The 6,468-nt window shown below is 46.6% G+C and overlaps 1 pseudogene; it reads right to left on the reverse strand.

Annotated features, from left to right (window-relative positions):
* Nucleotides 1-809: 809 nt before the first annotated feature.
* LOC122903864 lies at nt 810-923 on the reverse strand (annotated as a pseudogene).
* Nucleotides 924-6,468: the final 5,545 nt, after the last annotated feature.

The following is a 6,468-nucleotide window of genomic DNA, read 5'->3' on the forward strand; positions in this document are numbered from 1 at the left end:
GAGCTGATCTCAACAATGCTGTCTGTATGAATAAAGTACTCCTTTCCCAGACTTCACTCTGCCCTACTTACCTTCTGCAGAAACCCAAAAAGTAAAAAAGGAATCATGTAATTGGACTCACCTCTCCTCTACTAGATTCTTCTCTGGCCTCAGCTCCTCCCAACGGTGGCAGTTCTGGAGTGAGACTGATGCACCAGGGGCTCATTCTGATAAAGGTTTTTCTTCCCACCCTACCACACCTGGACACCCCGCTTTAATCCGATTCTATTTTGGCTTAATTTTGGGAGAAATGAGATTTACTAAGGAGAGTTTACTACCAGCATTTTTATGCAGCGTTTTTATGGCACCAAAATGCCAACAGGAAGAGCACTTTTCGTTAATTAAAAACAATTTCATTAATATTCCTGTATGTTTGTATTTGATGCTGATTGGGTGGCAAGCCATCCAATGGTGACTAACATTCTCATTTTGACTTACACTTTTTAAAGATTAAAACCTTCAACTTTATTAATTAAAATACCCCTTCACCAATAACCAGTATAAATTTTCCCTCACTTCAGCTCAGCTATTTCTGTGAGGCCAAGTTAATGAACACACAGCCTAATTGCTCTGGAGTCATGGGGAGCCAGAGTGAGGAGAGATGGGAAGAGGTCTCATCCCAGGAGACAGATTCTTTACTTTGGTTTTTATTACCAATCAATGACTAGAAAGAAGAAATCTCAAACTGTTATCTTGTTTTACCATGCATTAAAGGATAAAAATAAAACTAACAAAAATCATGAAGCTTATTTCAATACACAGATATATTTTAAAATAAGGAATGCTTCCAGAATCCGTGTGTCATCCTTGCACGGGGGAGGGGGGCCACGCTAATCCTCCCAGGATTGTCCCAATTTTATTATACGTACTGCCAAAGCCAGCACTATTTCAAATGTTTTTAAGTTGAAAAGATGGGAAGGTCATAACACTTCATAAATTATACCTATTTTAAATATCCTTACTAGCGAACCCTCGGTGAGATTTGAGGGGATTTTGTTGTTGTGCCTCACTCATTTTGGCCTTTATTCCTCAGAGAAAGTCCTGGTGGATTTTAGTTCTTGAGTGACTGTGGCAGACACTGGAACTTTAGGTGAATGGAGCGGTCGTAAACGCAGCTGGTCACTAGGTGGAGCTACGTCACAGACTGTGCGAGCTCTTCCCTCTTCCCATCCGGGCTTTCCTCCTCCATTCCACTTCCTGAAATGCCCACCAGAGGGCAAGGACCCATCTGATTCCGCAACTGCTCAGTTTAGTAAACATCGCTGTCTCTTGATAACTAGGGGTGATCTTCACTACCTGCTGCTCACAAGACTATTCAAAGTTATAGCAGTTTAAATTCTGTTACGGGCCCCACCATCCTCCCAATTCATCTGCGGAAGTCCTAAGCTCCAGGACCCCAGAGGGAGACTGATTTGGGGATCCGTCCTACATCGTGCCTTCTACACTTCGCGGGTCTCTCAGAAGAATGGCATTGGACCCAGGTGGCAGCCACAGGCAGGTTGATCGTTTATGGCAAGGATCAGAGTCCCAGCTGAGAGAGGTTCTCCTGATGAACCAACCCATGGGTGCTGAAGTTCCAGAGAAAGAGACTTTCCCGCTAAGGACCCAGACGTAATTGACACGGCAGTTGGTTCTTCTTATGAAAAGTGGAAATTATCTGAATTGTGGCATTTTACCCTCCTGTGCCCTTCCCGCACCCGTGGTCCTTGCAAAGTGAGTGCAAAGCAGACCACGGATATAGGCGCACGCCCAAGTCCCACTCTGGGCACAGGTGAGCCACCTGGCAGAATAGGTCACCAGGGCAGGGTGGTTTCCGCTGAGGCACCTGTTATTTGGAAAGGTGACCCAACTCTTGAAGCTCTCCCCGCCCAGTGCTCTCGCCTTGTCCCACACCACGACCTCCTCTGGCTCTAAGTCCCTGCCAAAGCCCAGCATCTCCCCACCAGGCACAGGCCTTAAGTTGAATAGCTTTTAGACAAGGAAAGTGCCTGCCTCTGTTCTCAATTTCTCCACAAGATACTCCACATAAAACGGTCATTTTTCTTAAATTCGAGGAGGGAAAAATTGCAATACTAATGGGGTATCTGTCTGATTTGGGAAAGTACAATTAAAAAAAAGAAAGAAAGGTATTTCAAAATTTACAGTGCAGCATATGTCTTATATTGCTTATTTCCATCTTTCATGACTTTGTTGCAGGTTTATTGATTAGCTAGTTTTAAGAGAGGATCTATTGTAACACCAGTCTTCAGCCGATTCCCTACTCAGAAGTTCAGGAAAGATTTGTGTGGAAAAGTTGTATCCACAGTGGAGAGGGCAGAAGTAAACCAACTTAAATGCAGAAGGGGGATGTAGGTCTCTTGTATGACTGGACCATATATTCTGCCCATTCGCTAGTTTATTTTTCTCTCCACCGTGGCTGTGACCACAGACCTGGACACATTCACTAACAACCTGAAGATTTCTGGTGACCTGAAGAGTGTCCAATGAAAGAGAATCAGCTACTGGATTTGGGTCCAGGAGCGCCCCGAGGTTCACTTCGGGCTGTCGTTACTGAGAAGTAGGAACATGAAAAGAATGGAATCTGGACATCTGCAAAGAATCTGTTCACTGGCTGAGGAAGGTCAGTCTGTCTGCTGAACCTGGCTTAAGGACCATGACTTTGAGAAACAGAAAAGCACTGCTTTCCCAGCACAAGACCCAGGGCTTCCCTGTGCATGGATGGACCTCGGATCCCACCTAGGAAGGTTTTGGATATTGGAAGTTGTTCCTTTTTCAATAGTAGCAATGCATCTCACATTTTCTGTTCACCAAAATACCCACTTTTGAGCCACTGCATTTTATTCTTTTTTTTCCTTTTCTTTTCTTTCGAGATTCACTGGATGCTGACCAAGAATCACTGACTGTCTTTACACTGAAGCATCTACAACAGCAATTTTTCTGGGAATATCCAGGGAGCAAATAGAACTATTTGTGCTAAAAATAATTTTTTTAAAAAAAAGAACACACGGGGAAAAGAATGTGTCCTGTGGTGAATGAGATTTCTCTTGTTTTCACGCACTGTAAAATGCAGACGAGGAAAAAAAACTGATTCCCTTGGGATCCTAGATCGAAATTTTCATAGTCAAAAGCTAATTTCATAGTCAAAAGCTAATGTGCTCAGTAGTACATATGGCAATAAACCTACTCTTTGAGTCTTTGGTTAATTTTTTTCTTTCCTGGACCTCTTCCTCAAATTTCGAATTAAACTTCTGCAATTTTTACTTCTTTGTTTTGCTCCTGAGTTCCCTTAGGCAGTGCTGAGTTGAGGATTAAAAGAAACATTTTTTTTCCATTTAGGGTTTTTTTTTTTTTTTAATTGAAGTGCAGCAGACACACGATGTTCCGTTAGTGTTCCATGAGTTTCAGGTGTGTGACACGGTGATTTGACAGCTCTGTGCATTTTGGTGCATTCCCGCTGTCACCAAACATCACCACCATGCCATCAAGGACTACTCCCTATGCTGTACCTTTCATCCCTACGACTTATTCATTCCTTCATTCCTTAACTAGAAGCCTATACCTCCCCCTCCCCTTCACCCATTTGGCTTCACCTTCCCCTTCCCCCCACCCTTTCCCTCCCCTAACCCCCCAGCAACCACCAGTTCATTTTCTGTGTTTATGGGTCAGTTTCTGCTTTTTTTTGTTTCTTTGCTTGTTTTGTTTTTTAGATTCCACCTACAAGTGAAACCATATGTCTGACTTAGTTCATTTCCTGAAATCAACATGCCGAATGGATCCAACCGATTGTCTCCTCCACGAGAGGTTAAGAGCGTAAAAAAAAAAAAAAAAAAGAACGTAAAGCAGAAGACAAATTTGAATGCAACAAAAGCTATAGCCCAGGGTAATTTCTGGAGCTGGAATGATGGTGTGCTGTGATCGCTACTGCAAGAGTGTCTTTCCAGACGTCTCCCCCAGCCTGTGCCTACCTAGGTCATCAACAGTGTGGTAAGTTCTGGCCACCCTTCATCTTCCAACCTCACAGTCACGCTCTTTTCCAAAGCCATTTCTTTAGGCCACAGCTATGGTAAAGTCAGGGTGAGGTTTCTGTCACTGCGGGCAGCCTCAAAAGCCATGACATAGTACATACTCTGGAGTCACCCAGTTACTAAAGGAAGAAACATCTAGGGAATGAGAAGGGCAGAGCTTTTTATTTTTCACTGGCTTCGGTCTGGCGAGCCATCCTGATTCCAGCTTCTTGGGGACCAAGAGGTCGTGAATGTGGTGAAAGAAATTTCCATTCCAGATAAAGAACTGTTACCATATTCTACAGTCCTGGAAACAGCTGCGTTCCCTTTCAGTGGTGTGGATAGTGTGTACATATGGTGGGTCTGGGTGGTGTGCGTGCGTGTGCACCAAGAGATAAATCTCACTTATACATCACGTTGTGGTGTTAACTTGCTCAGATAGGTAGGAGGGAAGGAGGGAGGAGGCCAGAGATCACTGCTGCACAACTTACATGCATTAATTCATTCAACGCTCTCCATGCCAGTACATGGAGTTTGGTCCAACATCCCCACGCCTCAAATGGCGAAAGCGTGGCACAGATTTAGATGAGTCCGAGTCCCAAGCTCTTAAGTGGATGAAACGAAATGTGAACCCGGCGTGTGTCCCCACGGCTGATGGTCTGGACTACAGAATGGCACCCGTCACTCATCAACGGAACCATCGGTCCCCCTGCCAGAAGTTCCAGCATCTGCGTATGTGCCTACAAGTCCCCAAGCCCACAGAGATCCCAAATACAGTCATCATTAAAAGGTAACCTCAACAGGTCCCAGGAACAAAAGCAGCTGTCAAGCAGGAGGGCCCGGCAGCCAGTGCCAGATGAGTATTCCCAGTGCATGCAGGACAGCAAAGATGCTGATGATGCCAACCCCCAGAAGAAGGAACCCACACACCTCGGCCCCCTGAATCTGCTACGGGTTCAGAGTTGTCAAGGAGGCTCAATACACGTGGCATGGGTTAGAACACACTGCATTCACAGGAAGGAAAAGCAACACAGCAAGATCAGGGTCTGTAGCATGCACTGGTGTCCTAACAGCCCGTGGGTCCCTCCCCCGAAGACCATCGCAGGGTGGTGGACTGCACATGCCCCACCCACGCCACAAGTGCGAGTCTGTTCTCTTCCTGTGGGGGCCACATGTAACTGATGAAACTGACCAGGTACCATATGACCACAATACTTCAACACAAGGATAATCTGGGGGACCCAGGACAGGGGAAAGGTTCTCCGAAGATGGAGGAAGAGTCTAGGGCCAAGGGAGAGCTGTGCACATGGCCTCTGTCCAGGAGAATGCTCCAGTCCCCGGGCACCGACTGGGCAATCCCTGAGGCCTCAGGTCTCACCATGTCTGCTTCTCCAACAGTAGCTCTAGGTATGCATGTTACACATTGGTGTTCTCATGCGTGTGAAAAGGGCGTAGAAAGACCACATGCTCCTGGGGGTCAGCTCACAGACCCTGAGCACTGAAAGTGCTACATCGGACGACTGGGTCACCTTCTGCCAGGTCTCAGTCACTCCCCAGCAGCTGGCACAAAACCAGTAAGAATGCATGTGTGACTGTAGTGTATCTGGCCGCATCATCACCAGGAGCCCTAAAACCCCTGAAATCCCGTGAGAGCTGCATACCCTGGGGATAGTGACAAGAAAGAACCCAGAGTGCCACTTTGGTTTTAGCCCCGTGCCCATCTCCCTCATTGCAGCGCGCTCATGCAGCAGGCTGAGCATATCGGCCCTCACTCCGTTCCCTCTGTGCCACCAGAAGGAGGACAGCCTCCTTCCCTCAGTGAATGCACACAAGAGGACTGGATGAAGAAAACACCATCTGATTAATAACGGCTATTGTTAAATCCAGGATTTCCATGCTCTCTTATCTTCTCCTCTGTCTCTTCATGACAGAGGAATGGTAAATGAGTACAATGCAACGTGTGGGCCCATGATTCAATCTGTTCCACCAATACGAGTTTGCTTTTAATCAAGCATGAAATCTCACATGGAGAGGGCTCAGCAGCCTGTTTGCCTCCACAGAGGCTGAAAGGGTCTTGGAAGAGGTCGAGGAGGTAGGGACCACTGAAAGGAGCTGCAGATCGGGCAGGAGGAACACGGGGAAGGGGCCATCAAAACATGGGGCATAGTTTGGTCCTCTGGGTAGACTGATGTGCCTGGCTTGAGGCTACCTTCAGCTACAAAGACAAGGACTCTGTTTCTCATTTCTTTCCATCTCCTCTGCTTTGCCTTCTTTCAACCACCAAGGAGAGTGGCCCAGCAGGAGCTCAGTCCATGCTTGTTACCCACCCACGACCACATGCTCTGGCCCCATGCTCCCATCAAGCAAAGCACCCTGAGTTAGTCCTGAATGGCCCTGAAAATGACTGACAGTCCATCTGTGTCCT

Source organism: Neovison vison, chromosome 3 (assembly GCF_020171115.1).
Source record: "Neovison vison isolate M4711 chromosome 3, ASM_NN_V1, whole genome shotgun sequence".
Lineage (NCBI taxonomy): Eukaryota > Metazoa > Chordata > Mammalia > Carnivora > Mustelidae > Neogale > Neogale vison.